Source organism: Pongo abelii, chromosome 5, assembly GCF_028885655.2.
Source record: "Pongo abelii isolate AG06213 chromosome 5, NHGRI_mPonAbe1-v2.0_pri, whole genome shotgun sequence".
Lineage (NCBI taxonomy): Eukaryota > Metazoa > Chordata > Mammalia > Primates > Hominidae > Pongo > Pongo abelii.
Window position 1 is genome coordinate 101,082,621 of NC_071990.2, and position 9,181 is coordinate 101,091,801.

General features: G+C 37.9%; 1 pseudogene; it reads left to right on the plus strand.

The window, feature by feature from the left end:
* The first annotated feature begins 906 nt into the window (after positions 1–906).
* Positions 907–7,505, plus strand: LOC100435759 (arginase-2, mitochondrial-like; annotated as a pseudogene).
* Positions 7,506–9,181: the final 1,676 nt, after the last annotated feature.

Consider the following 9,181-nt stretch of genomic DNA (forward strand, 5'->3'; position numbering starts at 1 on the left):
GAACACAGCTCACTATAACCCTGACCTCCTGGGCTCAAGCAACGCTCCCACCTCTGCCTCCCAAGTAAAAGGGACCATAGGTGCACACTGGGACCATAGGTGCGCACCACCATGCCTGGGTAATTTTCTTTTTTTTTTTTTTTTTTTTTGTAGGGACAGGGTCTCGTTATGTTGACTAGGTTGGTCTCAAACTGCTGGCCTCAACCAATCCTCCCACCTTGGCCTCTGAAAGTGATGGGATTTCAGGTGTGAGCCACTGCGCCCAGCCAGGAAGTAGGAGATTCTTCAATAGGTGATAATAGTATCAGTTATTATCAGTCTTAGTGGTTTGATTTGATTGAAATAGCTCAGGCTAAGGAACAATAATGGCAGGGAGAGAAGTATGTTGATGAACCGGATTTGTCGGCTCTTTCCTGATGACTAAAATCAAATGTGAAGTGGTTATTGCCATTTAGCATATCCCCAAAATTCAGACTTTGTGATTTCCCTGTCACTCACCAAATCAAAATCAGAGTATCCCAAAGTAGATATGTTAGAAGAAGAAAACCAAAAGATTGAATAACTCAATCAATTTGGGAAATGTTGAGCTAACTAGTGTTAAGTAGTCATCTTTCTTGCAGGATTTCTGAGAGCCTCATTATGCTAATGTACATTGTATATTTCCCACAAAATAACAGTCTTCCCAACTTTATATTTATCCATGGAATTCATTTTTGCCAAAGCATCACATGTGACCAGTGACAAGTGAATGCTGCATTGCTTGGCAACACCGTTCTAAGTAGCAATCTAGAAACACCTGTAAACACATATACTAACTCCCTCAGGGGAATTTTTTAATGGTTTTGCAAATATAAATCTATTATTTTCATCAATGATGTGCTAATTTCAGAAACTGTGAGATTAGTCATGATATTAAGTCAGTTCCACCAGGTTGCTTCACCAGAAGCACCGAAGAGTTTCATATCGGTGAATGAATGTCTGAATTCAAAATCTGTGACAACACTTTCAAGTAAAGGGGACCAGTCTGTAGACAAAATAGAATGTACACCTGTCACGGCCATTCTTTTGAGTCATTACAGTTTATAAATTTATACACCATGAAAAGCTTTATTTATGTTCATATGGTGTGAAAATTGCAAGAAAAACTTTAAATTAATTACCTTTTTTTTAAAGAAAGCAATTGAAATTTATCACAGACAGTAAGGGAATTTATTTACATGCCATAAAGCTTCTGAAAATACAGTCATGAAATATGAGTTAGGAAAAGTAGCTCATGCCCTCACATGTCCTCAAGACAGAAAAGCAAACTAGCAGGCCATAACTGCAAACCACAGTCTTGTGTCTTTGGTCTCTCTCCTCAGCTTAGCTTTTGCAGGATCTCAAAGGCAGACTTGACTCAACAATATGATCTTTTCTTTTGGGTTTACTCAACATTTTCCCCTAGAATCTACATGATCTGCTCTTAAGAAGCTGAGCAGTTAAGACAGTTTATCATAGTTTCCCCTCACACCTCAGGAATAGACACCAGTTGAACCACATCTCAGAATCCATTTAGCTGGGGGTGAGGGGGGTGCTTTTAAGATTGGGTCTTTTTTTCTCTCTCTCTTAGAAGTATCATTTTATTTCACTGTGAAATAAGCTGATTAGTATGTAGAAAAGCAACAGTCCGTTGATTTCCACAAATGCGTTTTGATTTTTTATTCTGGGCTTCAAGTCTTTCCTGCATACATTTAACCGCAGCCCACTCCATCAAAGGTACATTTACTGGGCTGAGGGTTTGGGGGGTGGGCTCCTCTCTGGAATCTTGCTTACATTTGCATGTGAAAAGAAAGAAATGCTTTTGAGTAATTAGTCATCTGAAATTCTGCACCATGAGGAAAAAAAATTGCTTTTGGATATTTATGGAGAGAAAAATCCATATGGACAATGAATACCCTATTAATATGTTGGGGGGAAGGGACAGGGATGTAGCGCATTATGTTGAATTTCATCCAAACAATGATAAAAATAATATTGCCACTTTCTTATAAATAGTAGCTACAATAGAAAGTAGCACAATGCTGTCTTATTCACAACTTAAATTTCTTATATTTATTCTATGATCTTAAAAAGCCCTTTCTTTTTGACCTAATATGTTCATGCCATATTGAAGAAACTCATGATCAATATGTATTGATTTGATCACTAATTGCATTAATTTTGCTTTAGAAATTAGAAAGGCTCTAATGAAAATGTGAAGTCACTTCAAGATAGTACATTACGGGCAGGCTAATTTAGCTGGGCTCTGTGCATCAGATTATTTCATTATGAACCTTCAATTACCATACAAACGAATGAGATAAATAGCCTTTTCTGAGCAGATTTACATTTTTGAATTCGTCTATAAATTTCAAGAGCTTAAGTTAATTTATAACCTAACATCATATTTAATATACAAATAGTTCAATCATGAATGCATTATCTGCATAAACCCTTACTCTGGCCCTTCACATTATGCTTTGAACAACATTTGAAACAATCACTGTTTTTTAAATACTTGCTTGTACTACATTTAATCTCTTAAAGAAAAAATGTGACATAAATATTTTTGTTAAAATCTTGCATATTATTGCTTAGCAATTGGTGCAATGAAACCAAGTGATGAAGAGGTATGCTGTTCAAGATTTATAAAACCCTAGAAATGTGAAATAGTCAAGCTGATTTTGAAATTGAGTGCAGATGCTAAAATAACATCCCAAGAAATAAGAGAACATAGAGCCTTTTAAATTCTTAATGTATTTCTGCTGTTTTTAAAAAAACCTACCTGTACAATTGAATTAAATAAAGAAGACAGCAGAAGTAGATATCTTTACCATAAGATTCTACTTAATTTGGTCTTGGGGTGGAGTGGTATTGTGGTAGATGGGAGAAATGTGGCCAGAAGGCAAAAGTAAAGATAATTTTAAGGAGGTGCCCAGAATTCTGAGATATCTTGAAGAAAAACAATGCATCAAAATAAAATCTAGGTAATATTTTGCAAATAAATATTTGAAAGTTCATTCTGTTCTCAGGCTGTGTATTTATATACACTGAAGAAAATGAAATAGCTAGCACTAATGGATATTTCATGTGGTCCTATAAAGTTTTGAAGTGGTGCTGATAATAATAATGGACAGAACATGCCATCTACTTTTGCTGTTTAGTATTTCATGATAAAATCATGAACACACAGTCTTGGCATCTAATTCCTACAGTTATTATTATTGTACACTTAGGAATTTTAAAACCTCTAAAATAGTCCAATGGTTCAATTTATACCTTCATTCATTATTCTTGTTCACTGACATTATAAGACCTTCATGGCATGATAATCAAAAATCAATGAATTATCACATAATTTAGGATAAAGTATATTTCACAAGCAAAGGCTTTATGAGAGAATATCAGGGCTGAGGGCTCAATAGAGATCAACTAGCCCCTTGGCACTCAATGTGCAGTCTTGGATGAGCACCTGGGAACCAGTGCGGACTCTCTTTGCAGACCTTTGAATCCAAATCTAAATTTAGTATGATGCCCAGGAAATTCCTGTGCATGTTAGAGTTTGAGAAGCACTTGTTTAGTCTTTCATTATCTTTTTATAAACATGGCAACTAAGGCAAAGAAAGCTTGAGAATGCTGTTCAAGGTGGCAAAAATTAACTATTATCTATATATTATTATCTATGGCTGAAAGCTATGGTGGTTCAAGTATGGCGCTTTGTAGATCCCAGTCACGGGTCAGGTCTACAAAGGTTAACTTTGCTGAACTCCCAGCCAGCTTTGGGAATTGCTTGTAATGGTTATAAAGAGCATGTTTGAGAGTATGTTGATGGATGGATACTAGCCTAGCACCATTCCAAGAACAATCATTCTGAATTTCTATTTTTCAGAATCATTTAATCAGTCCAGTTCACGAGCAAGTGCCAACATCCATCTACTCCGAACTACCTTCTAGACAGAAAATTCAAAATAGAGATAATAGTTGTATCCTTAATTTACCCATTCATAGAAAAAGTGTGAGAGTCAAGCATGACATGTTTGTCAATATTTCACCACATAAAAATTAAAACAGCAAGGGGCGATAACAAGTGGAGGAATTTTTAGTGTGGCTACCTGCAGCTGAGTATGTATAAAGCAAGTAAACAGTGGCCCAGTATAGACACAGCTGAGGGCACTTAATTAGTGACAATTACTACATTGTTCTAAGCTGCCTGCAACCTTGCTCTCTCCCTTTAGATAAACTCATTTAAGTAAATACAATGTCAAGAAAATGGACAAGCCCTTTGACTTGCTAGAGAACCATGAAAGTGCTGTATTTTATCAACTAAACATGATTCTTTCTTTTTATTAAGAGGAATTAGATCTAACATTTGCTTCAAAATTTCATACAGCTATCCACACATTATGTATATTAGTTCTTTAGTGTTAAATGTATAGCAAATAGATTTTTCTTTTCAAAAATTTATACTAATAATGAGCACACACTAAATCTTTTTTTATTATTATTATACTTTAAGTTTTAGGGTACAAGTGCACAATGTGCAGATTTGTTACATATGTATACATGTGCCATGTTGGTGTGCTGCACCCATTAACTCGTCATTTAGCATTAGGTATATCTCCTAATGCTATCCCTCCCCCCTCACACTAAATCTTAATGGTTGGAACCTTTCAGAAATTACTTACCTAGAAATACGTTTTAAGAAACAGTTTTGCAACTCACTGATAAAAAATATTTTTAAAGGGATAAACAATTTGGATGCTTTTCTAATTCATCACGTTAAGTGAGAATGGTGTCCAGGTAATAGTTTGGAAATGCTTTGGAAAAGTCACAAATGAATTACCTTTTAAATTTTTTCACTTAACATTTATTCAGAACCTAGTATATAAATCTTTATTTAACAAACCTCTTTTTAGCAACTAGTATATGCTAGATGCTGTAAGCAATAAGACATTGTATCAGCCTTTAATGAACTTATCATCAAAAAAGGCAAAAAGGATAGTGCGTAAATAACTGTCATACAAAGAGGAAAACCAAAGTACAAGTCCAACTTCTTCAGTCCTACAGCCACAGCATTCTCAAGAGACAAGGTCCAGGCATTTTGTTCTCCTCTAACATCTGCACCAAACAACTCTTACGTCATCTGAGAGTCAGAGGATGGTGACAGCAGCTCCTCCAGCTCCCTGCCTCCTGCAAAAATGAGCAGAACCTTGTGCATTCACCCTGACAGATAAATGTCTTGTATTTGGTGCTTTTTTCTGGGAAATGTGGTGCATGTAAAATGAATATACTTTTATTTGGGACATTAGTCATGGAATGTGGGGGAGTAGGAGATGTTTGACCTACTTAAATATACTTAAGTATACAAGTTAATTTCTTCACAAACTATTTCCAAACTTCTTTTGTTTGACTTGGCATAGACCCCAGGTGACATCAGGCACGCACAGGAACATGGGAAAACATGCTTTGTTGGTGGTGGCTTCCCTCATGGTTTCACAAAGGAAAGGCATTAAAACTCAAGGAAGGTTTTAAGACTCAGTGTTTAATTTATGCAACCACATTTAAAAAATCCAAGCAGAGTAACCATTTAATGAGGTCAGAGAGTAAGCTGTAACAACTTTAAGCTGGAATTTTACTGTTCTTCTATCACATGAAAAAATGAACATTTTCTGTCTGTTAAGAATTTGAGATAAGCGCCTCCCACCAGTTGACACCTGACACTTGCAATCAGCTCACAAGAAAGGGGTGCTGCATCTAAAGCTACATTAACTCTTCAGTAACAGCTCAATCTCACTTATCCACGAAGTTCTGTCCATGAAGTTTACAAGCACTAGGAACATTTCTCCAAGTTACACACAAGACTCCTGGCCCTGAGCCCTAAATTACACATGGATCTGGAGCTGAGGAAGGCCTCGAATATCTGGAATTCACCCTCTTCATCTGCACAATAGGGGCTGCAGTGCGTGATCCCTCACAGCTCCATCATGGCCAGGGCAGAGAGTGAGATGTCCCTGTGTTGGTGGTACAGCTAGTGCTCACTGCTTGCTTGACTTCATTCCTTCTCTAGATTAACCAGTCAAGGCTACACTATGTCAGGTTGCTCTCTAAGTCTACTGGCAGGGCAATGCATTGTGGTTTTCCACAGTCTTCACAACCAGCAGAGGGAGCGAAAGTGCACAGTAAATCAAATTTAATGAAGTATTAAAATCTCTTTAAAAATTCTGTTTCATTAAAATAAAATCTGCTAAATGTTTCTGGGTTGAGAAATTTGACCTGCCTGGTATATTTGCCTGCTGTCTGTTAGTGTTTGTGTGTGGGAAGTCAGAATTTAAAAATTATGGCCACTATAGTTAATAACAATATATTGTATTCTTGAAAATTGCTGAGACTGGAAGCTTCCAGCTGCACTGAGCTCTGCCTCTGCCCCAGTGATTCCCCACACTGCCAGCCAAGTCCCTAAGAAACTTGTCTCCTCCAGACACAAGTGCATTCTGTCCTGAAGAAGTCTGGTTGTGATAGGAGCCCCGTTCTTGTAGGGATAGAAAAGAAAAGGAGTGGAACATGGTCCAGCTGCCAGAAGAAAAGTTGGATTGATGAAAAGGGTCTCCAATTTGGGCTGCTGCCTAAAAGACTTTGGAAAGTTTAGTTTTACTCCAGTCCCCACAGATGAGCTCTTCAACAACCCTACAGTGAATCTGTGCTCAGTGGCCCAGCCAACCAGCAACTGGCTGAGTTGGTTAGCAGAGCAGTGTTGTCTGGCTATAGCTGCGTCACGGTGAGATAAGACCCCAGCCTGGCAATTAGTACCATTAGTGGCCATGCCTGGAACTGCCCAGACCTTTGTGTCACTTGGGTTGATGCCCAGCAGACATCAGTACACCCCTTACCACTTCATCAGGAAATCTCCATGGACTATCAGCTTCTTTTCTCCTCAGAGAACTACAGGGAAAGTTACCAGAAGTTCCAGGATTTCCCTGGACAAACCTTGTGTCTCTTCCCCAAGTATAGCGTATTCTGATCTAGGAGATGTGGACCCTCTGGAACATTTTTTTAAAAGAACAATGATATCTAGTATTTTTCCATGAGAGACATTGATCCATTTGGCACCCAGAAGGTCATGCAACAGAAATTTGATCTGCTGATTGGCAAAAGACAAAGGTCTGTCCATCTGAGTTTTGATATTGATGTATTTGACTCTACACTGGCTCCAGCCACAGGAATCCCTATTGTAGGGGGACTGACCTTTCAAAAAGGCATCTATATTACTGGGGAAATACATAGTACAGGGTTGCTGTCAGCACTGGATCTTGTCGAAGTCAATCCTCAACTGGGCACTTTAGAGGAAAGGGCAAAGGCCACAGCTAGCCTGCCAGTAGATGTAACTGCTTTATGTTTGGGTCAGACAAGGGAAGGAGGGCACATTGCCCATGGCCAGATTTTCTCGTTTCCCAGCCAAGTCAGAAAATGAAGCGTGTGTGAGAATTTAGGAAATACTGTGTACCGTTTTGTTTCACAATGGGCATTCCAGAGCTGTAAGGCATTTGAGAGGACAGGTATTAAGTGCTTATCTGGGTTAATATTGCCTTAATGAGAACACTTGCACATTCTTACAATTGTAGTTTCCCCTCTCCATTTTGGTGACTAATAATACTACTGTAAGTGTGTGTGTGTGTATATATATATATATATATATATTTTTTTTTTTTTTTGCAGTTCACTGGGTGTTAGTGCATTGTAGTGCTATGTAAATTTAAAGATGCATAAGCAGCATTTGTTACCTTGGTATATCAAAAAATGGTAAGAAAGGAGATTTTTAAAGTGTTTTCACCACAAAAAATAATTATGTGAGGTCATACATATGGTAATTGGCTTGATTTAGCCATTCCACAATGTGTACGTATTTCAAAACAATATGTTGTGTCTGATAAATATATGCAATTTTTATTTGTCAACTTAAACATTAATTAATTGAAAAAATAAATACCAAAAAGCCACAAGAGGAAGGAGATTAAGTCCACCCACACCTACTATTCTGCTGTCTCAAGATAAAGGAGGAGCCAGAGGATGCTGGGCCTGCAGGGAAGGAGGAGACGCGTATCAGCATCCTGGCTGGGAATAGAACTCAAGCCTCTCGACTGGACCCTGCTTTCCTTTTTTCACTCACTTACATGAAAATGGGCTTGGGATCAATAAGAATAATTCTGCTCAAGCTTTCCAACAGAAGAAAAACAGAGTAACCAGCCATGTTCTGCAGCCCTCACAGCAATCCTTCCCTCCAGCTAACTTGCTTCTCATCTGCTACTTTTCATGAAGATAACGTGCTCCCGCATCTCACTGTGAAAGGTAAAGTCTTTAAAGTGGTCCGCCAGTCACTACACCGCATGGCCTCCCTTTGCCCCTCGGACCTCTGGGTCTCCTCAATTCTCCCACAGCACCAGTGGCCAGTGTACCTTTCCTGAAGCATGTCAGGCCTCTTCCCACTGAAAGCCTTTGAACTCGCTGTCCCCAGAACACTGTTCCCCCAGAAGTCTGCATGGCTTAGTCCTTCTTTGTCTACTGAATGTCCACCCTCTTGATACCCTATTTTAATTGTAAACTATCTGCTTTTCACTTTTCCTTCTCACTTATTTTTCTCTACCTGACATTTGGTACATATTATATGTCTTACTATTTTCCTCATAAGTTCAGAGGTTTCTATCATTTTGCTCACTGTCGTTCAGTGAATGAATAAATGAATGAGTGAATGAATTTTAAATTTAATTACATATGCAACGTTTGAAAGAAAGAAAGCAAGTTTCCTTTAATGAAGGTATCATTATGTGCATATTATGGTTCTTTCGACCTTACTCCCAAATAATTTTTTAATCGGTAGCTCCAAGATTGCTACATTGATTGAAATTCTAATTATTTGGCTGTGAGCACAAATGTGCTCATAACTTTATCATGTTGCCATAAATATCAGTTATTTGGTAAGATAATGCTCCAGTCACCTCCTCCTACTATAATGTCTAATTATCTCTCTTGGGCTCTCACATTCCGTTGTGAAAAACTAACATTAGCTCATATATAATAGTCATTCATAGTCTTTGCATGATTGGTATGTGTGACCAAATGCCCTTTAATAGGTTCCATACTAATATTATATGAATATTAGTGAACTATC